Source organism: Enhydra lutris, unplaced genomic scaffold (assembly GCF_002288905.1).
Source record: "Enhydra lutris kenyoni isolate GAN:26980312 unplaced genomic scaffold, ASM228890v2 scaffoldscaffold24, whole genome shotgun sequence".
NCBI lineage: Eukaryota > Metazoa > Chordata > Mammalia > Carnivora > Mustelidae > Enhydra > Enhydra lutris.
Window position 1 is genome coordinate 20,820,754 of NW_019154108.1, and position 24,192 is coordinate 20,844,945.

The following is a 24,192-nucleotide window of genomic DNA, read 5'->3' on the forward strand; positions in this document are numbered from 1 at the left end:
GAGGACAGGCTTTCAAACCAGGCAAACTAAGATTTAATCCCAACTCAATCAGATACTTGCTGTGTGTCTTGACTATCTCTTAGACTCAGATTTTTCATCTGTAGAGACTATAGTACCTACTTCACATAGATATTAGGAAAATTTAATGAAAGAATGGATGTTTTAAACACACATTATCTAACACTTGAGAATTATTCTTTTCTGTCCGTTACAAATTATGTTTTAAATATTATTTCAGAATAAGGGAAAATTCTTATATGATTAAGATTGAAATTATCTACAGATGATTGTAATGATAGTATAATTCAAATAGTTCTACAACCTATTGGTATGAATATATTAATGCCAGGCTTTTCTTTCTAATTAGCCCCTTGCTGGGTAACAGCAAGACCTCTGCTCTATCTCCCCAGCCTTCCCCAGGCATGTCTTGGAAGCCCCAGGGTAAATCTCATGTGCATTCCATTCCCACAGCATCCAGGCTACTCCTTGTATCAATTTGTCCAGAGCAACTGGGTTGAAATTTTTTCAGCCTCCCAAATCAGTCCTATTGCTAAATGTGATCTGAAATTCTTTGCCCTTTTTGGCTCTGGTATCTGAACCAAAGGTACAAGGCTGAAATATTCTTTAACTGTCTCTGGAGAATTAATGCTGCCTGACTTCTACTAACTTTCCTAGCAATTTTTCTCTCCTTTCTTTCACTTTTTGTTATTTGTAGCTCATAATCAAAATCTTATTCTATGATGCCTTATTTTTAAACTGTTCTTCTTTCATAGATATAATTTTGTTATTCTATAAGGAATTACTTGTTTACTAATAGTGACTTAATGTCTTAAACTACATTATAAATTCCTTAGGAGAAGAGGCCAAGTTTTCTTTTTCTTTAGCATCCCCCTGTAGCACTTAGTATAATTCTACCATAGATGGGAAGTATGAACTCAGGATATTCTTATTAATGCAGTCTTAAAGATGCAGTAAGGAATAAATCATGCAATAGATAACTATGACTGGCAAGAAATTCTTTTATGCTAATAGGGTAGTCCTTTGTATGTTGATTTCTCTCCTTCTTGCTCTACACTACCACTATCCATCCCAGCCTAAAATAGTGGCAATGCAGCAAACCTCTGGTCTGGGCTCCTTTGGCCTGGCAAATTCTTCCCCTACATGGGCTGCTGAGGCTGCAGAACCAGAGACGTGCTTCCACGGAGAGCAAAGCAGGTGGAGACACTGGGATGCATTCAGCATGCACTACCCTATATCCTTGGTCAATTTCATGTGCATCCCTGCATCTGTTTCTTTTCTGGTTTCAGGTGAAAGTGAAAATAATCTCAACCAAGTCATTATTTCACATCAAGTCTTAAACTGGTATCAGCTTTTGTGGTCTGACCTAGCTCATCAGGTACAGTTGGAAACCTTTCATATATGTTATCCCATCTAATCCTCCCAAAACAAGGGGTGATGTGTCAGCACACTTAGTGCTCACCAATGACTCCATAACCTCCTCTACATTTCCTAGCCTACTCTGCAGAGAGGTTGGAGTCATGTGACCAGTTCTGGTCAATGGATCAAATAGAAATAACATATACCTTCGGGTTTAGGCATCCCTGTTTTTAACTCTACCCGTCTTCTGTTATAATGATCTTGGATTCGGAGCCATTAGTCACAAGAGGGAGGACAACTGCCAGATCCCACTGGAATCTATGAAAGCAAAAATACGTCATTGTGTTAAACCACTGAGATTTCACAATTTGTTATTGCAGCATAACCTATTCTGTCCTAACATAGATGACATTCAGAATATTTAATAACTAGCATAGAATGGGCACTGACCTACCTGAATACATGTTATGACCAATCAGAACATACATTGGTTGTAAACAGCTGGTATGATTTTTATGAGTCCATACCAGTTAATAGCGCAGAAAACAATAATAAAAACTTGTTCCATTTTTAATACTTGATGAAATTGAAGTTCAAAGAAGATCAAGTGTCCTGCCTAAAATTAATGCCTTGTAAGTGATATTCAATCCAGCTGTTTGCTGCAAAGCCCACTCTCTATCTCAGCATTCCACTTCCTGCTTGTGGAATGATGTCTAAGTTACCTCAACAACACATCAAAAAAGGTTGCAACAGAACTGTCCGAACAGCTTAATTATTTTTCTTAAACTATGGAGGTATGGCCCCAAAATATATGTTTATCGTTATATTTTCTTTAACTTGAACCTAGTCTTGCCTCTGTAAAGCATATCAGCATTATATCTTGCCTTTCCTTTTAAATTTTCCTTTTGTTCTTAGTCCTTATTAACCCTGAAACCATATTATTTAGGTTGATACATCCAACTTTATGATAGAACATACACATTAAAAAGGCAAGAGGAAAATTAAGCCAGATGAAATGATTGGCTTTTGGCATGTTCTTTTCCTCCTGCTGCTCATTCTTCATTTAAATGCCTGTCTCTTTTCTCCATGACATGATAATCATCTCCACAGCAACTAACTATTATATCACAAAGGATGGTGCCAGTGAGTGAGAACTGATCAGCCAGAGCTGAGCAACACTGAGGCAACAGTGATTCTATTTTCTTACAAATATCTCTAATTATAATAAGCTAAGGAAGAAATATATCATTCCTGTCTTACACCCACCTCTCGAATTCAAGCAGTGCTCTGCCTACAGAGATTCTCACCCACAGTTCGCTTTAAAAAGAGCATATTCCTCAGTAAAGATGGTATCACCTGTTAAGGCAAGGCAAATGTATGTCTAGACTGAAAAGTAGACCCAAATTAAATTAAAATCAACACAGATCACTGTGTGATTTACAAGTGGAAATCAAAGCAGGATCTGCATTTTACAGATGGCTAATAACATTCAAACAAACAGCAAATCAAAACCTCTTGAAAAACTGATAGGAAGGGTACAGAAATAGTTACTTGGCGAGGGGATAAGTATTATCCGAGCTTCTTTTTCTAACAAGGAAGTGTGTGGAATGGGAGTGGTGTGGTCCCGAGGTTGTACAGGTGCTAATCACAGCAATGACACCCTGCATTACATTGGAAAGGGATTTGAATCCTCCACAACACGGTCTCAAGGTGACGCCTTCACTGGCATACAGAATTCTGTAGGGAAGCTAGAACCATAATATAGCCTAATGATGGAGTCCCAGAGAACAATGGATTATTACTAGAGGCTGCCTATTACCCACTGCTTTTGTATTGGTTTTGTAGAGTTTAAAGTCAAATCATATAATCTATTATACCCAATCTCATAAGTGGCATGTGTTGTTTGAAGAATATCAATCTTGCCTCTCCCACTAAGATGACAAGGATCTTGAGGGCAATTACGAAGTCATATATGATTATACTTGATTCTATGAACCTATGTCAAGACAACCATGATAAAGATGTACTGTCTCAATTGAAGATTGAAATGACAAGGTCCTCAGATCTATATTACACTAGGAAAATATTATTGAAGTCGACACTGTCTCTCTGGTCTTTCAGCCCTAAAGTTCAAATGAGTTGGGGAGTAGGGTGGCCCACCATTCTGGGTTCTCTTGTCATTGGAGTCCTCCCACATGCTCAAACCCATTAGTGTCCTAATGACATTTTACCCTTAACCTGGATTCCACTGTCAACCATCCTAGAGATACACCCCCCTAGTACCTTAAATCTCTAGCCTGTGTTCTCTCATAATCACATCTGGTTTTTCTGGATCATCTCTACTCACTTTTTTTTTTTTTTTTAAGATTTTATTTATTTATTTGAGAGAGAGACAGTGAAAGAGAGCATGAGTGAGGAGAAGGTCAGAGGGAGAAGCAGACTCCCCATGGAGCTGGGAGCCCGATGCAGGACTCGATCCCGGGACTCTGGGATCATGACCTGAGCCGAAGGCAGTCGTCCAACCAACTGAGCCACCCAGGCGTCCCTCTACTGTCACTTTTTGTGTGGCCTCCAGCCTGATAATTGCTGGAGGAAGTCATGGAATTTTGTTGACATAGGTTTCTCTAAATTTACACTTTTCCTCTCAACCTTGCCTGCCCAGGAATCCTTTAGGTCACCTCTTGCTGATTTCTTAACACTGTCTACATATTCAAAAATTTTAACTGGTATAGCGAGGCACTGACCTCGAACTGGTAGAGCAGGGTCTGAGAGAGGCGCCTAGCTGCACCCTGTACTTACTCTTTAATTGCTAACTGAGGGCCTGGGAGACACGCCAAGGTTGCCTGGGCAGATGTTTACTAACTTGTTACAAAAACGTCAATATTTTGAAAAAGTAGTACAATAATGTGGTTTAAATCAACTATCAATCCTGTTTTCAACTATAACTCTTCCAAAAACTCTCTTTTTTAGTTTTTTTTCTCTCAATTCAACATCAACTTTTTAAAGTGTTCATTCAACAAATATTTATTGAGCATCAGCCATCATTCTAAGTAAATAAAAGAGACAAAAAAAAATTCCTGTCCTGTGGCCTTACATTCTAGTGGGAGGGGGCAGTTAACAGAAAACAAAAACACCAAGGAAATCCTAGAGTATATTTGAAGGTGATAAGAGCTATGGAAAAAAAAGAAAAAGGAGAGAGTAGGGGAGTTCTGGACCTTAAGAAGCAGGTGAAGAGTTTGGGTATGGCGTGAGGGTTGGGATCAGTGAGAAGGTGACTTGAAGAGGATAAGGGATAAGCCATGCGATGAGGAAAAGCATTTAGGACAGAGGGAATAGGCCATGCAAAACCTTACTTTCTAGGGACTCCTGGATGGTTCAGTCATTTGAGCACCTGACAATTGATTTTGACTCTGGTCATGGACTGAGCCCCTGGTTGGGCTCCACGATCGGCAGGGAGATTCTCTGTTTCCCGCCACCCCTCCCTGCTTTGTGTGTGGAACTAGCTAAATAAATCTTTAAAAAAAAAAAAAAAAGCTTACTTTCTAGAAACTCCTCACTATCTGAAGATTATTTAACCTTCAACTTCCTGCTCTATAGAAATATAGAAAAGTTATTGGTAAATAATCTCTTTGGCCTTTCTTCCTTTCCACTTCTAGAACATCTTTACATTTTCTTTATTCCTTTACATTTATATAAATACATGTTCCTCTTTCCAATGTCTCTGCTTTTCCCTATCCTCCTCACTTCATTTATTCTTCTATTAGCTACAATCTCTTTTCATTCTGTCTCTCCAGATACGCAAAAGTCTTTTCTAAATTAAAGACACCGTTTCACTTAAATATTTCTTCTAATTATAGACTATTTTTTCCGTTTAAAGTCTTTTCAATTTCCTCACCACATATACTCCCTTTAGCCTTGATTTCCGCCTTCTGCCCCCTTCAAATACCTTAAATGGATCTCTTGATTCCTAAAATCAAACTGTACCTTTACCCTGTTCACAGCTCTGTCAGTTGATAATTTTTTACAAGATTTATTTATTTATCTCAGAAAGCACCAGCAACCGCAGAGGGCAGGGCCCAAGGAGTGGGAGAGAACGAATCTCAAGCAGACTCCCCCCTGAGCACAGAGCTTGAGCCAGCTAGATCCCACAACCCTGAGATCATGACCTGAGCAGAAATCAGGAGTCAGACACCCAACTGACTGAGCCACCTAGTCAACCCAGCTGTCAGTTGGTAATTATTACTGTCCAGGGAAAACTGGTTTGCAGAGGAATATAATTACTTGTATTAAAATCAGTATTCTGTTTGTTAAAGTTGTAAATTTTAAAACCTCAGATACATCCTGCAATTTATCTCTCCTTATCTGCCCACTTGGTTCCCTCTCTTGTGGAATATTCCTTTTCCTGCTTACCGAAATCCTGCTTATTCTTCAACGCTCAAATGCTCCTTATCTGAAATTGTCTCCTCCTCTCTGCTCCCCTACCATTTCACTTACACAGGAAAATGGTTTTATGCATACTCTTACCTCCTTCAGAAATCTGTGAGCTCCCTGAGGATATATACTATGTAGTGTTTTTGTTTCCTCGAGAAATTCCTAAGAAACGGAGAATTCCTTTTCTTCTTGACTGTTTTTTAGATATTTTGGGTCTTAAATGAGGCAAAGTGTTTTTATATAATTATTAACGAAACATTCAGTCTCTCTGCACTAGCCGAACAGGGGCTGCAAGATTGAATTCGTGGCAAAAATAATAATTGAGGCTAACGACCGTCATGATAATACTGCAACTGCTCTCCTCACACAGAACTGCATGAGGCAAACTGTAACTTCTAGGGGCTGGTGGTGGCAACATTTTCCTCATTTTGGGCATTCTTCCTGAGGCTTAACCTTGAGCCTAATGCTCCAAAAACCCCAACCATTTTGTGAACTACTTCATGCCCTTTAATAAAATTCTTTTTCGGGGTGCCTGGGTGGCTCAGTAGGTTAAAGCCTCTGCCTTCGGCTCAGGTCATGATCCCAGGGTCCTGGGATTGAGTCCCGCATCGGGCTCTCTGATCCTTGGGGAGCCTGCTTCCTCCTCTCTCTCTGCCTGCCTCTCTGAATACTAATGAATCCAGCCTGGAATAAACAACATGGTAGTAAAATGTGTATGACTACTTGTGATTCTGTCTAATAAATAAATAAAATCTTAAAAAAAATAAATAAAATTCTTTTTCTACTCAGTCAACCAAAGGCAGATTTTGTCGCTTACAACTGAGAACTCTGACTAAAAAGATATTTTCCTTAATTCCCCATAGACCAACTAAGTCATTATCATAATATTTAAAAAGATTTTAGTCATAGGGATAATACAATGAAAATATAACATTGCAAGTAAACTATCATAGGCCCCTAGATATTTGCCATAAGGCTTAGGGCCCACAAGACTCACCTGTTTCCTGAGGAAAGTTTCAGAGGCCTCTGCACCCAGTTTCTGACAGGGTTGCATGCACAGAACCTAGCTTTACCCCTATCAGGTCCAATTAGCCTTAGGCACAGTGCCTAGGGCCCCCAATATTTTCAGGAAACCATGAAATGTTTTAATTTTAATTTCTTAAAATGGAATTTTAAAAAATTTAAATTTTATTTAATAATGTATATAAATTATTGTAAAAATGTAATAATGAATCCAGCCTGGAATAAACAACATGGTAATAAAATGTGTGTGTGTGTGTCTGTGTGTGTACAGAGCAGAACAGTGAAATCAAAGATAGATCGATCGATCCATCTATCTATATAGTCAACTGAATATCACCAAGGTGCGGAGTCAATTCAATGAGATAGGGAATTTTTTTAAACAAATGGCATTGGAACAACTATAAAAATGTATGGAAAAAAAAAACCCTCAAGTACTCACTTTTTTTTTTTTTTTTAAAGATTTATTTGAGAAAGAGAGAATGAGAGAGAGAGAGAGAGAGAGAGAGAACCTGAGAAGGGAGAGGGTCAGAGGGAGAAGCAGACTCCCCTCTGAGCAAGGAGCCTGATGCGAGACTTGATCCCAGGACTCCAGGACCAAGACCTGAGGTGAGCCACACAGGTGCCTCTCAAGTACTCACTTCTGCAGCACATACATATACAAGAATTGGAATGATACAGAGATTAGCATGGCCTTTGTGCAAGGATGACATGCAAATTTGTGAAGCAGCCCATATTTAAGAGTTGACCTTAAGTATTTTCACCACACAGGGCGCCTGGGTGGCTCAGTGGGTTAAGCCGCTGCCTTCGGCTCAGGTCATGATCTCAGGGTCCTGGGATCGAGTCCTGCGTCGGGCTCTCTGCTCAGCAGGGAGCCTGCTTCCCTCTCTCTCTCTCTCTGCCTGCCTCTCTGTCTACTTGTGATCTCTCTCTGTCAAATAAATAAATAAAATCTTTAAAAAAAAAAAAAAAAGTATTTTTCACCACACAGAAAATCTTAACTGTGTGAGGTACTGGATATGTTAATTACCTTGATTGTGTTAATCTATTTACAATGTATATTTATATCAAATTCTTACATTAGGACACTCTAAAAAATGATCAAAAAATGAATAGACATATCACCCAAGAAGATACAGAAGGCAAATAAACATATTGAAAGTTGATTGATATCACATGTCATTACATTATTGCAAATTAAAATAACCATGAGATACCACTACACACCTACTAGAATGGCCAAAATCCAAAATGCTAACACCATCAAATGCTGGCAAGGATATGAAGCAAAAGGAATTTTCATCCATTGCTAATGGGTATGCAAAATGGTACAGATACTTTGGAAGACAATTTGGCAGTTTCTTATAAAACTTAATATTCTCTGACCACATGGTCTGGGAATTGCACTCTTTGGTATTTACCCAAATGAGCTGAAAAGTTATGGCTACACAAAAACATGCACACAGTTGTTTAAAGCAGTTTTATTCACAATTGCCAAAATCTGGAAACAGCCAAGAAGTCCTACAGTAGGTTAATGGATAAATAAGCCATGGTATGTCCAGACAATGGAACCATCAAGCCATGAAAAGATATGGAAGAACATTAAGTGCATATTATTAAGTGAAAGAAGCTAATGTGAAAAGACTACATATGATTCCAGCTATATGATATTCTGGAAAAGACAAAACTACAGGGCTATAGAAAGATCAATGGGTTGTCAGAGGATGGGTATATATTAATAAGTAGAACACTAAGGAATTTAGGGCATTGAAAGAACTCTGTATGATATGATACTGCAATGGTGGATACATATCATTATATTATATATTTGTCCAAACTCATTGTACAACACCAAGCATGAACCCTAATATAAACTATGGACTTTGGGTAATAATGATGTGTCGGTTGACTGTAGCAAATGTACCATTCTGGGGTAGGGTGTTGACAGTAGAAGAGGCTATACATACGTAGCAGCAGGAGGTAGATGAGAATTCTTTATACCATCTGTTTAATTTTGCTGTTAACCTAAAACATCTCTTAAAAAAAAATAAAATCTATTAAAAAACATAAACCATAAACTGAGAAAAAATTCTTAATACATATGTTTGGTAAATAACTTATATAATAATACATGAAAGACACCTACGAATCAAAAATAAAAGGATAAAAAAAAATTGAAATTAGCAAAAAGACATTTCACAAAAAGTGGCCAATAAGCACATGAAAAGATATTCAACATCACTCGTTATCAGGGGAATATGAATTAAAACCACATTGAAATTCTACTTCACACCCGCTAAAATGGCTAAAACAAAAAGACCAACAACATCAATTGTTGGTGAGCATGTTATACAAGTGGAACTCTCATACAGTGTTGATGGAGTATAAAATGATATAATCTCTTTGGACAACTGTTTGGGAGCTTCTTATAAAATTATATATCCACTTAATCACCCAGCAGTTCTAATCCTAGGTATTTATCCAAGAGAATGAAAATCTACATTCGCAAAAACTGGACCAAGAGTGCTAACAGCAGCTTTATTTTTAGTAGTCAAGAACTGGAAGCAAGTATAAATATCCATCAACAGGATTACGGATTTTTAAAAAAAGTTGTGTATGTATATAAAAGAATATTTGTCATAAAGTACTCATACAACAATACAAATGAATCTCTAAACAATCCACAGTGTAAAAGAGTCAAACACCAAAGAATACATATATAATTCCACTTATGTGACTTTAAGAGCATAATAATAGAAATCAGAACACAATTGCCTATCTGAGAAGAGAGACTCACTGAAGACATGAAAGAACTTTCTAGGGGAGATGAAAGTGTCTTATGTCTCAGCTGGGGTGGTAGTTACATGAATATATACTTTTGTTAAAACTCATACAACTGTACACTTAATATCTATGCATTTCACTGAATGTAAATTTACCTCCATAAGAAAGAAATGTTATCATGTAATTTACCTTAAGCTGGGCAAGCAATACATATCATTTACATGGTTTTTGTTTTCTTCCCTGTTGCCTGGAAGTGTTCAGAACACAATGACTGCTCAATACTTGTTTGAGGGAAGTTAAACAAATGAACCAATTGCTTTGGCAGTTAAAGACATGCAATGAGATATTCAGGTAGTTTCTTTTAGGAATGTGTTTAGTTTCCTACTGGTAACTCCTTATAGAGAAAGAGACCTTTTTCTGTGTTTTTTTGAGACTGTCCATGATCGCCCTATCTTTGAGCAAATTAACTCTGGCAGTCGATGCACACGAATGTGTGCCCATGTGCATGTCTCCGTCGTATAATCAGTTGTCTTGGGCTGTCCTCCTGTGATAGGAACTGTCTAAAATTGGCTATTATTTTTTTAAAGTGTCTTATCACATAAATATATTGTAAAAATAAACTGAAAATGAAATCACAAGGGTTTTGAGAAATACATCTTTGCTCAATAAATGATTTTCCATTTCCCCTCAAAAAGTAGAGGAATGACTGCAAGTTGTTCCATATTGTGTTTTTTTTTTTGTTGTTGTTGTTCAGTCTGTTCCCAAACTAAAGCATTTATTATGAGAAATGTTTTCCTCAATAATGTTTTTAAAGTTTTAAAAAATAAAAAGATTACATAACTATAGGTAGATTATTCATGTTAGGCTAGTTAGTTTTTCTTCCCTCAGATGTACACCCTTAAATGTGACTTGAAAGAATGCATTTTTTTAAAGTTTCAGTTTAAAAAAAGCAGATGGCAGAGAAAGATGTGTTACTGAATTTTAGCTATTAAAATTTGGTGTCTAAATTCCAGATGAGAACGAAGCAAACAGGAGTGTGTACATTTTAACATTTACATATCAGAGCTGTATTTTCCAAAAATGTTTTGCTTTAGATTCAGCAACAGTTACTCAGAAAATCCATGGTCTTTTTCAATATGAAAATAATTGCATTTCAAAAGCCAGAAGTTTCAACAACTTCCAGACTAAAAAATGACGTCTCAGTTAATTTGAAAAGATGACTGAAGAGCTTTTATTCTGTTATATAACTAGCATAAAAGGAAACTTCTGAACCACCACCAAGTTTTGATTCTCTACTTTCAAGCTGAGGTCACATTCCTCTCCCCTGTCTTGGTATGGCCTTTTCCAGTAAGTATACATCTGGTTTAAATTCCCACCATATGTGATAAATCAATGCATAACAGATAATAAATTTAGAAGACCGTATTCCTATAGGCTTTGGCTTCTATTCTCTTAGCTTTTGCAAGTCTGATTTTTCCATCTTAGCTTATGTAATAAGAGAAGCCCAAAACACAGAATGTACTTTAGGACTAATAACTTATCTCCAAAGGCAATCAGCAGGAAACCTGAAATGATTAATCCTGTATCTTTATGAGCTTTGAAAAACTGAGCCCAACATATCATGACTTCTTATGCTATAGACCTTTTTATCCAATTATATTTAATAATTGGGGATTATTATTCGTAAAATATAATGGTTATTCACTATTTGGATTATTTGTATATTTATTTTTTATTTTAGTACAGATGCTTTTTAAAGACCTAGCACCATTATTACTAGTTAAAGCAGGGTCACCAATTGTGAGAAGGGTTTTAGAATAGTGGTTAAGGATATGGATTTGTCCACCCTATGACTTCAGGTGACTTACGTAAGTGCCAAAATGCATTAAACCTCACCTCTGTTTTCTAATCCATAAAATGGTAATCATTATGGTAGCTTCTTCATAAAGTTGGCATAAAGATTAAATGAGATAACGCTTCTAAAATACTTAACACAGTACCTGACACATACAGAGATTATGAGATTGTTGGCTATTAGCACAGTTTGTAAATTTACCTACAACTTTTTCATCGTTTTCAGGATAAAGCTAATATTGCCAAGACTGGAGTCCTTTGAGAGGTGCTGTCCCATAGTGTGTAATTAAAAATGGGCCTCAAGGAAGAATCATTCCTATTGCCTTTCTTTTGTTTGCCTCATCACATTTGGTATGTGTCTGTGTCCCCTACTAGATGCTAGGTTCTTTGAGGAGAGGGTCTATGTCTTCTGTCTTTGAATTACTGAGTGTGGTCAGGAGTTATAGACTCTTGCAAAGGGAATGTATAAATGAACATGTATGCAAATATACTTATAACATTAATTTTACATTTTGAGTTATTTATGTGGTTTAAGTAATCATAAGGAGTAATTTCTTTTAACTCCCTTGGGTCTATAAAGTGATTTAGATATTATAGCTACAAATAAAAGGACAGTTAAAAATCATATGTTGGGGGCACCTGGGTGGCTCAGTGGGTTAAGCCTCTGCCTTCAGCTCAGGTCATGATCTCAGGGTCCTGGGATCAAGCCCTGCATCCAGCTCTCTTCTCAGCAGGGAGCTGGCTTCCCTCTCTCTCTCTCTCTGCTTGCCTCTCTGCCTATTTGTGATCTCTGTCTGTCAAATAAATAAAATCTTTAAAAAAATCATATGCTGTTCTCTGTTTACATTTCAAAGAGGAGATCTAGCTTAGACATTTTATATTTGAGATACTTATTAGACATCCAAGTAGAGGGGCGGAAAGGGAGTTGGATATAAGTTTAGAGATGTCCTTAACTTCCAGGAAACTTACAGAAATCCATAAGTTTGGAGAAAATTGAGAGTAGTTAACATATACTTACAGCCACAGTACTGAATAGAATCAATCACCCAGACAGAGGATATAAGTTAAAAGAGGAAAAAAGTACTAAGACTAAACCTGGGACATTCCAAAACTTAGAGCTTGAGGTCATGATGTGAAGCCACAACAGAGACTGACCTGGAGAGAGTCAGAGGATCCAAGAAATTGGAACCAAGAGAAAGCCAATTATCACTTGCTCAGCTGTCACTGACCCCGGCTCTTGCTCGCATCTGTGTTGGGAGATTTTCGCAAATTTGGTATGCTATTTGTTTTTGTGTGTGTGTTTTTTTTTAAAACCAGAACATTTATTGTGTCACTAGTTGTTGAAATCCTTCAGATGAACCGGACGCTGCAACAGCAGCCCTCTTGGGCTTAGGTGTTGTTCCTTCATGGAACCCATGCCTGAATCTGCGGTCTACAATTTTTAGGTGCCTCCTCATTCGACCAGTCTCAGTGGTGCTTCTTCTTTTAGCCTTGGCACTCCAGTTATACTTTCCCTTGCGGTTGGCAGGATAGCCACCTTTGCCACAATGGACTTCTGGAGGTGGTAGGCTTTCAAGCCCCAGCAGTGGCACAACGTGTGCATCTTACGGCGATGCTTTCCAAATGATGACATCCCCTTCGTCATCTTATTTCTGCGGCAGACCCTCTTGGTATGCTATTTGGATCCATCTCTAGTTTTCCTAACCCTCTGTTTCTCACAACCCTCATTTGATACTCTGTTCTGCATGTGTCTTCAGACTAGGCCCATCCGAATCTTTAGGATCTAGAGTCAAGGTCAGGGGTGTCCTTTTGCCAGTCTCAGCTAACACCAGCCATATTGGACTTTACCCTTATTCTTCATCTCACTTGTCATGCTCTCCTGGAGAAGAAGGAATGATAGCTACTCTTGATGACTTGGCTTCAGACCCCCTAATTCTGCTTTCAGGCAGGTGTATTTTACCCCCTTAAACTTATCCTGTGCCCCACTTTCTTGGAGTTCCTTACCTGTGTATTTGCTCTGGGCATCTGGACACTTTGGACAAACAACCTATCTTTTTCAGCCAGTCCCTGAGTTTATCTCTGCACAACCCCACCCGCATTCTACCCCAAATGCAATGACCAGTGTTCTTGCTTTGACCCCTTGGGTCATCTGATCCAATCTGGAGAGAGGTCAAGTCTCTTGAACCCAGCCCAACATACTGCCCAAGCTTTTCACCATATGGTGATCTCAAAAAGTCTAGAAACTTAGAATTCCCTGGAGTAGATGCATATAAGATGGAAAATTCAAATATTTGATTCTCAACCTACAATTTGTACTTGTTTCCAGTAATCACAAGCTAAATCAGCAGGAATTTCTGGAGGGAGTACTAGAAGTCTAATTAGCAAACAACATCTGATATTTCTCCTAGAGACTGTGGGATCTAAATTTGTAGGAGAAGAATAGAATTCCAAGATAATTATATAGGTCCTAGAACTCTTTTAAAGGGTTGCTATTTGAGGGTTGTGTAATCATTGGTTGGACCCTGTTTAGCCTAAATTCTTACTAAGTAGGGTCAGGAATGTTTAGGGGAATGGAAATTGAAGTTTAGAAATGACATTAATTTCCTGATTTTCAAAGCCACTACACAACTGGAGCTCTAGAACCAAAGAATTTCCAGATTCTAGTTTTTCTGTTTGCTTTGGCTGATATTGCCTGATCTAGAACAGCTTTTTGTTCACCTCCATCCTTCCTCTAATAATAGGTGGATATGTGCAGAAATTTCACTCATTTTTATTAGAGGTTTACTTTTTTTTTTTTTTTTTAGATTTTATTTATTTGACAAAGAGAGAGAGACAGAGACAGTGAGAGAGGGAACACAAGCAGGTGGAATGGGAGAGGGAGAGGCAGGCTTCCCACTGAGCAGGGAGCTGGACACTGGGCTTGATTCCAGGACCCTGGGACCATGACCTGAGCCAAAGCAGACGCTTAACGACTGAGCCACCCAGGTGCTCCTAGATGTTTACTTTTTACATGTAATTGTATCTTTACTTTTATGATAAAGCTTAATGTTTTATTCCAGTGTGAAACATGCAGATGATACAGAAATTAAAAAATAATTTAGAAACTGAAAGTCCTCAAAAGTTCTCCTTTCCTTAAATATAATCCCTCTTAATATTTTGGTGTATATTCATTTGAATATGTTTGTATTACAAAAATAGGATATATGGCACACACCACATACATTGCTGAGATACTTGACTTTTCACTTGATAATATATTTTTTTATATCTTTCTATGTCAGTACTTGTAGCTTTTTTCTCCAAGTTTTTATTTAAATTCTGGTTATTTATCATATATGGTAAAATTTGTTTCAGGTATAGAATTTAGTGATTCATCATTTACATGTAACACCCAGTGCTCATCACAACACGTGCCCTCCTTGATACCCATCACCCATTTAGCTCATTTCCCACCCACCTTCCTCCATCAACCTTCAGTTTGTTCTCTATTTTTTTTTTTAATATTTTATTTATTTACTTGGCAGAGAAAGAGATCACAAGTAGGCGGAGAGGCAGAGAGAGAGAGGAGGAAACAGGCTCCCCGCTGAGCAGAGAGTCGATGTACAGCTCGATCTCAGGACCTTGGGATCATGACCCGAGCTGAAGGCAGAGGCTTTAACCCACTGAGCCACTCAGGCACCCCATTGTTCTCTATTATTAAGAGTCTCTCTTTTTTTTTAATATTAAGATTTTATTTTTACTTATTTGACAGAGAGAGAGATCACAAGTAGGCAGAGAGGCAGGCAGAGAGAGAGAGAGTAGGGTCCCCGCTGAGCAGAGAGTCCAATGAGGGCTTCCATCCCAGGACCCTGAGATCATGACCTGAGCCGAAGGCAGGGCTTAACCCACTGAGCCACCCAGGCACCCCTATTGTTAAGAGTCTCTTATGGTTTGCGTCCCTCCCCCTTTCTTTTCCCTTCTCCTATGTTCATGTTTTGTTTCTTAAAATCCACGTATGAGTGAAATCATGGTATTTGACTTTCTCTGACTTATTTCACTTAGCATAATACACTCTAGCTCCATCCATGTCATTGCAAATGGCAAGATTTCATTTTTTTTAATTTAATTTTTTTATTTTTTTAATAAACATATAATGTATTTTTATCCCCAGAAAATTTCATTCTTTTTGATGGCCGAGTAATATTCCATTGTGTATGCGCATGCACGCACACACGTGTGTGTGTGTCTGTACCACATCTTCTTTGTCCATTCATCAGTCAGTGGACATTTGGGCTCTCTCCATAGTTTGGCTGTTGGTGGTAATGCTGCTATAAACATCGGGGTGCATGCGTCCTTTTGAATCTGTATTTTTGTGTCTTTTGGGTTAATACCCAGTAGTGCAATTGCTGGATCATAGGGTAGTTCTATTTTTAAGTTTTTGAGGAACCTCCATGCTGTTTTCCGGAGTGGCTGCACCGATTTGCATTCCCACCAACAATGTAAGAGGCTTCCCCTTTCCCTGAAATCTTGCCAACATCTGTTGTTTCTTGTGTTAGTTTTAGCCATTCTGACAGGTGTGAGGTGGTATCTCATCATGGTTTTGATTTTTATTTCCCTGATGAGTGATGTTGAGCAGTAGCTTTATCTCATTCTTTTTAACAGTTATATGATATGGTGCTGTATAGAATACTAAAATTTATTTAACCAAAAATAAAATTATAGTCAGGTTTTTACAAATGTAAGCAATGTAAAAATTAACATCCATGTATATATTTCTTTGCACACTCGTGTGAGTACTTCTGTAAGATACATTCCTGGAACTGGATCTCTTAGGCTGAAAGATACACACCCTCAAAATTTTGAGAACTACCAAACTGCCCTCTTAGGGGGTTGTGTCATTTTCATGCACATCATTAGTATATGTAATATATGTGTCCATAAACACAGACCAACAACTTGTATTATAAATGTGTGAACGTGGTAGGTAGAAAATTATGCCTATTCAAAGTTTCACTTTCTAAGTACTGTTGTAATGATTAAACAAAACACTCTTTGTAAAATATACAAAACAAGTATTTTTAGTGACTGCTTTTTAAAAACTGTAGTTATTCTCATTACCTGAAGACATTCCAGATGTATCTTAGGAGCAAAGCATATACATACCTATAGATTATAATGTTTCAAGTATTGGGGCCCACTTAAAATGAATAATGACTGGCACTGAAAGATGAATACTAACATTGTGCCGTCATGCTACTTTCATTCTCCTGGGTGGGTTAGGGGGACGTATTTCCATACAACAAATCTAGGCAAGTGAATGGGGGAGAAAATGCTAAATCTGGCTTGAGAAGTAATCACCTTTCAAGTTCCACTTGGAATATTGGGATTAATGTATAGCATGTTAAACTTTTGCTCTTGGTATGAAATATTAGTGTGTTTTGACAAGACTCTTCAAAATCAACGTCCAAACTGAAGATCCACCAATAACAAACTTTCTTGTTGGTCATCATTCTTTTGGTGGGGTGGGGGGGCAGCTGTAACGATACCACATGACATTCCTAACATGGGTTCTCCGGATCCAGGATTGTTCCTGGAGTGTTCTGTACCACAGAGAGCAGTCAGTGGACATTTGGGCTCTCTCCAAATGTCCTCCTCATTGTCTCTCCAAATGTCTCTCCTCATTGTTTCTTTGTTCTTTTCCACTAAAGAGCTCTGTATTTTCTGTATTTGTTGATAAAGATGGCTCTTTTCCCGTACCGTAAATGGCATGGTCTCTACAGGTTATGCTTGGCATGTCCTTATAATACAGTTTGTATTCACTATGTGTCAAGCCCCATGTTAAAGGCGGGGGTAAGGATATGGCCAAGCCTAATTAAAGAGCAAGTCAGGAAATGAATAGGTTGGCAAATAGCTAAGAACTGGATCATGTGGAAGAAGGGACAGCTGTGTTGAAGTCAGGCCCACAGTCATCTTTTTAAATTTTAGGAAAGGGTCAAACCAGGACAGCTAATGTAATAAAGTCCAAGAGTGAAGTTGGAGACTAAGGATGTGTAAATGTCAAGAAGTCAATGAATTGAAAATACACGAAGAGCATCAGTACTGCCTTAAGACAAGAACTAATTAGATCATAGCTGTGAGTATTGGAGGGGGATAGAACAGTGTGAGTTAGGTCACCCATATATCCTTGACAGGATACTATGACAAGAAGGTTCTTTTGTAGTCAACTTTATCCCATACTTCATATGTGACAGATTTCATAATCCTTAAGGGACAATAGTTAATTCTGATCTTATAGGCATGGTCTGTGAAATCTGTTTATTTTAAAAATGTTACAACTTTTGTACAGACTAAAATCCTTAAAAAATGTCCTTTCCTGGGTGTAACACATAAAACCTCATTATTCTAGGTTGACCAGAATGGTTTTTGGGTTTACCTGAATTATAACCTACTTTAGTGTCTTTTTTGATGTATATTTTAAGGGCTTGCTTCTGCAGAGTATAAAATGCAAATGACCCAGCAGATGGATGGATACTGCAGGGGTTTCCAGATCTTAATGTAGTTTAAAATAAAACAAAATTTTCTTTGTATGGGTGGGAGTTGGCAGTTCTTTTAGATTCTTTACTAAAAACATTTCCCAGAAATGTATTAGATAAGAGATGTCTTTACCCTCCACTTTCTCATCCCACAAAAACCATTCTAGCACCATGCTTGTTTTAAGTGGGAAAAACTAAAATGTCCAAAAAGGCAGTTTGAGTAGTTGTCATTTGACTTAAGTATTTTGCACTCTTCAACTGTACTTCCCCATAAGGATCTTCCAGCTTTCTTCTCCGGAGAAATTTCCATTTTAGTTCTGAGTTTTGATCTTAATTATCTATTCCTTGTTAGCTTCCAGGATGATTCTTGGTGTTCCTATATCAACGCCAAGACACAACTCTCTTCCCTTCCAGTAAACATTTTGAAAGGAAAAAACTTTCAAAGTTTACTTGAATGGAATAAACATTTTTCATGTTAGAAAGCTTAAGCCAGTAATTATTAAATCATACTCTAACTTATACTTGAAGTTGGATATCACAGTAATATTTCCCATTTATGTGCCCCATTATTAACTACAAAGAAACAGTTGGCTATTTGTGTTGCATCAGAATGAAAACTTTTATTCTTTCTTTTGACTTTTCAAACATATGCTAGTTCATTATTTTAATAAAATGCGCTACCAGATGTTAGGCAGAATGTGGCCACATCTGGGACACATAAAATACCATTCCAAGTCTCCAAAGGAGGGAAGTAGCAATATTGTGTAGTTCTCCCCAAAAGTCTAACTCGCCCATCTCATTTAATCTATTTAACTTCTTCAAGTTGAATCGTTAAGAGTAGCACCAATTATTTGGGTTGTCTTGGGAATATAAAGAGGAATGAACTAAAACACCAAGGGAAATGTCACAAGAAGACACGCACTATGCTGAAATACAAATAAAACTTCACTAAAGCCTGTGGCTACAGCTATATTTTTTCAGCTGAAGAGGTTGTAAATCTTGAGTTGCTGGCTTCCTGAAGTTACCTTGAAATATAGGTCTCTTTAGGCCTTTCTACAACGTCCCTACTTAAGTTGACCCTTTCAAAGAAAGCATAACACATCTAAAGAATGGCAAATAAAGATTTTTTTTTAGGAGATATATTTTGACAACAGTAAATACATAGATGGTAATTAAATCCCAAGCTATTCCTGTTTTCTAACCCAACTTTTAATTTTGTTTTGTTTTTGTAAAGCAAACTTTTTCTAAAGATTTTTATTTATTTATTTGACAGAGAACACAAGTAGGCAGAGAGGCAGGCAGAGCGGGGGTGGGGGGGGGGAAGCAGGCGCCCTGCTGAGCAGAGAGCCTGATGTGGGGTTTGATCCCAGGACCCTGGGATCCTGACCCAACCCGAAGGCAGAGGCTTTAACCCACTGAGCCACCCAGGTGCCCCTGTAAAGCAAATTTTCTAAGAAAACAAAACCAGGACCTGCTGGTCTTCTGTCAATGGATCAGGTTTATACACTTATATTTAACATCATCCCTAGCTTCTTAAAAATAGACCACACTAAGGACTGGAATAATACTAGTGTTGAGAGGAAGCTCTGGAGATGTTTCTCTTATATGCTGCTTACCCATTAGAAAGAAGGAAAATGCTGAAGTTGAGTATGCAGCATTGAGCGGTAAGGCACCTGTGGCATGAAAGTAGGTATCCCTTGGCTTGAATTCAGATGACCTAGGTTTGAGTCTCAGCTCTGCCACTTGTGAGCTCAATGTCTGCAAAAGCTAGTTAACCACAGAAGTCACATTTTCCTTGTCTATAAAGTAGGAATTATACCTTGGAGGGCTGATCTGAAGATTCCGTGAAATAATTAGTATAAATGTGCTATAGAAACTGTGAGACATACATAGTTTATTAGTAACAAGCTATTGGTGGCCTTAAATCTTTATTTTAGAAAAGCAGGTTAACAATTAGATATTTGGAGCACAACTGAAAAGAAATCCATGTGGTATATATAGAATAGGCAGGCATATATTCCCATTTCAAACACACTGCCTAAATAGAGAAAGATTCTGCAAGGACTAACAGCAATCTTAATAGACATTTCTGCTTGTCAGTGATAAAACTGAGGCAAACCCAGCTCATATGCACTGCTCTATTTCATATACACACTGAGATCAAAGATTCGTCTTTCATTCTCTTAACACCTATTTATTGAGCATCTAGTGTATGGGCCTAGCATCACACTAATCTCTAGGTATACACTGGTGGACAAGATTTCTGTTCTCAAGGAACTTATGTCCTACTTACATTTGTATCTTTAATCCAAGAACTTGGCAAAGTGTTGGCACATAGTTGATGCTCAATAAAAGTTGGTTGAGCTGAACTAATCTAATTTTGTATCATTACCACAGCAGAAAGCCAGTAAAGCTGTGAATTTTGTGATCAGAAATGATTTCTATACTCAGTTCACCATGGGATTAATAGGGTACCACTTCTCAAGTTTTGAGGGAAAATAATCTTTTTTTTTTTTTTTAGGTAAACTCCACCCCCAACACAGGGCTGAAACTGACAACCCCAAGATCAAGAGTCGCATGATCTTCTGACTGAGCCAGCTGGCCACCCCAAAAAGAATCTTTTTAACCTAGAGTTCATGGAGTCATCTACCTATAGTATGATACTTGCATTATGTAGTGTTAGCATTTTCCTACTGAAGGAAGACATGATTATCACCTTCAATTAGTACATGTAACATGGGAGCAGAGTATTAGTAGGAAATGTTTTTAAGGGTAATATCCCTTAGGTCAGGTAAAAAAAATTAGCAAAAGGAATGTAGGTTGGATATGTCAATCACTAGACAGACTGACATTGATTTAATATACAACTAAAACAAAGGGGAAGAAAATGGCAAGTCCATTCTATTTACATGATAGTCAATTCTTTTTTTTTTTTTTTTAAGATTTTATTTGACAGACAGAGATCACAAGCAGGTAGAGAGGCAGGCAGAGACAGAGAGAGGGGGGAGCAGGCTCCCCTCTGAGCAGAGAGCCCAATGTGGGGCTTGATCCCAGGACCCCGGAATCATGACCCAAGCCGAAGGCAGAGGCTTTAACCCACTGAGCCACCCAGGCACCCCATGATAGTCAATTCTTAACAAGCAAAGAGAGTTTACTTTTGGAAGCATAACTTCCAGTGTTATGGAATAAAACTTCTTGGGAGTTTTTTAAAAATATATAGGAGCTCACTGGTGGAGCCAGGATGGGTGACATTAGTATCGTTCACCAAAATCCCTACTTCTGACTTGTTTCAAGGACTCAGTCTCTCTGCAGATGGCAGAGGCTATGTAACTAATTTAGGCCAATGAAATTCTATCAGTAATGTGTGTGTGTGTGTTTACATTTTTTTTTCAGTCATGTGTTGTGTTTTTTTTTTTCCCAATCTAAGGCTATGAAAAGTTCATTGGGATTTTCATCTCTTCCTCTGCCACAGAGAATCAGCTGCTATGATCTTGGTGAGATAGCTACAGAACAGTGGACCCTCTGTCAATCTGGTTCCTGGAGTGACTGGAACAGAGGGCATTTGATCCATATGAAGCATGAACAAGCAGTAAATGTCTGTTGTGTTAAGGCATGGAGATTTTGGAAACTTTATTATCATACCATAACAAAATCTTTCCCGATTAATATAGTCATGGGTGGCCTATAGCACTCTCAATGCCAAGTTTTTGAGTAAGATAAAATAGATAATATGAGTTCCATTAATTTGACAGTCGTGTCTTTCATATTAAGGATGCTAGCCCGAGGTCTAGCTTTTTAATCACATTTAATCCACATATCCCATAAGTTTTCCATTTCCCACTAATTCTCCTGTGAATCTTTTAAAAGTACTATATTTAACTTTTATCCATAAAGTTCCCATGCTTTCAACAAATGATCACTTTTTGCAACATCGACTGAATTTCTTAATGTAACCATACACCATTATCTTCACAGGCATAACTGGAGCAAAAGGTTCCGAATTATGAACACCCAGGCAGTTGTCATGAATAAAGAAGTGATGGTTCTGCAACTGCACTATCTTTAGAAAGCGGACCATTACAGGAAGGGAGAAGAAGAAGCATGCTTTGATTATAGTTCTCCCTTGACTTACGACAAGGCTACATCCTGATAAACTGGTGGAGGTTGAAAATATCATAGGTCCAAATCCAGTTAACACACCTAAACCTACTGTCATCATAGTCTACCTTAAACGTGCTCAGAACACTTAGATTAGCTACAGTTGGGCAAAATCATCTCACACAAAGTTATTTTATAATAAAGTGCTGAATAGCTCATATAATTGAATATTGTACTGAAAGTGAAAAACAGAATGGTTGTATATGGGTACAAAGTGATTGTATCAGTTTTTACCCTCTTGATCAAATGGCTGACTGGAAGTTGTGGCTCACCGCTGCTGCCCAGCATCACAAGAGTATCCTATCACATACAGCTAGCCCAGGAAAAGATCAAAATTCAAAACCTGAACTACAGTTTCTACTGAACAGTATCACTTTCAACCACTGTTAGGTTTAAAAGTCATAGATGGAATTGTAAGTTGGGACCATCTGTATTTGGACTTTTTGGACTGGAGAAAGAGCTTGATCTTGAAGATCTTATAGAGTCTGAGAATTGCCATTCATTTCTTTCTTTCTTTCTTTCTTCCTTCCTTCCTTCCTTCCTTCCTTCCTTCCTTCCTTCCTTTCTTCCTTTCTTCCTTCTTCCTTCCTTCCTTCCTTCCTTCCTTCCTTTCTTTCTTTCTTTCTTTCTTTCTTTCTTTCTTTCTTTCTTTCTTTCAGTAGGGGATTCCAAGCTCAATGTTGGGCTGAACTCACCACCCAGAGTTCAAGAGTTTAATGCTCTACCCACTGAGCCAGCCAGGCTCCCAAGAATTGTCATTTCTATTTAAAGCTATAGACATGAAAATTTTCAAGTCACTGAAAAAGAATAATGCTTTGCTCGTTTACTTTAATGGATCGTTAGGTAGGATACATAATGTGTTATCTTTCATATTTTAACACTGTCTTCTTTCTTTCTACCCATCCAAAAACTATCTGCCAAAGTACGAATCAAATCCTAGCTCCTTAGGAAATCTTCCTTCCACACACCAGCTGTAATTGATCCCTTTCTTTTCCAAAATCCTATGTAAATTCATACCGTTTATTTGGCATTGCTTGGAGAGTTTTAGAAAGTTCAAAAACTGGAAAACACCTAAGAATTATCCAACACAATATTCTCATTTTGCAAATGAAGAAAATTCAGTTCAGAGAGGTTATGCAATTTACTTAAGTCACATGGTTAGAGACACAGTGGAGGCTATAAACCTAGTTTTATAGGGTGCTCCATTTCTTTATGTCACAAATGCCTTCATATTTACTGTCTGATTTTGCGGATTATCTTTTCAAGAGAATAGGACATCTCACCAATAGCATACCCTGAGGTCCGGGAACTCTTTCGCTTAACTTCTTCAGTTTATCGCTTAATTTGTACGCATTTTACATTAATTTTTTTGGCTAATTGGTTGTGTTTTAGGTAATGATTACATCTATTTAATCTATTCTCATATTCTCAAGTTCAGAAGATAATACTGGAAGGGGGCAAGAAGGTAGGAAGAAAACAGCAAGGTATAATAGAGCTGATGAAAACAATCGGAAACTTACAGACGTCCAACAATATACTTCTAGAATAGAAGGTCATTTACCCTGTAATAATTAGATGTTGTAGGTTCACTTCGCCAGGATGGTAAGTGTGTGTTTGTTGAACGGGGAGGCAGGCAGCCGAAGTTCAGGTGAAGTTCTAGGGCTGAATGCCTAATGAGGACGTCTGCCGGGTGGGATGGGTGTAAGAACCGGAGGCAGTCACAGACAGCACAACTCCCAGCCCAAACCCTAAATGCCGGCCGACGAGGTGTAATGGGTGGGCCGAAGCGGGGGCCGAAAGCTCCAGCAGCCTGAACCACGACAGCGAGGCCGCGCCGTCGACATCCGGGCGTTGCCCGGGGGCTGCGTCTACCCCGCCGAGGGCGCCGAGGGGCGGGGCCGGCCGGCCCGGGGAGGGGCGGCTCGCGCCCTCCAGGCCAGCACGCGGCGGCGCCCCCTCCCCTCGCGCCGCGGGCCTCCCCGCGCGGTGTACGTCCGCGTCCCGCGCCTCCGCCCCCTCGCTGGATCGCTCCTTCCCGCCCTCCCCGCAGCGCCGG

General features: G+C 38.5%; 1 pseudogene; it reads right to left on the minus strand.

Annotated features, from left to right (window-relative positions):
* Positions 1-12,788: 12,788 nt before the first annotated feature.
* Positions 12,789-13,111, minus strand: LOC111150645 (annotated as a pseudogene).
* Between the last annotated feature and the right edge of the window lie 11,081 nt (positions 13,112-24,192).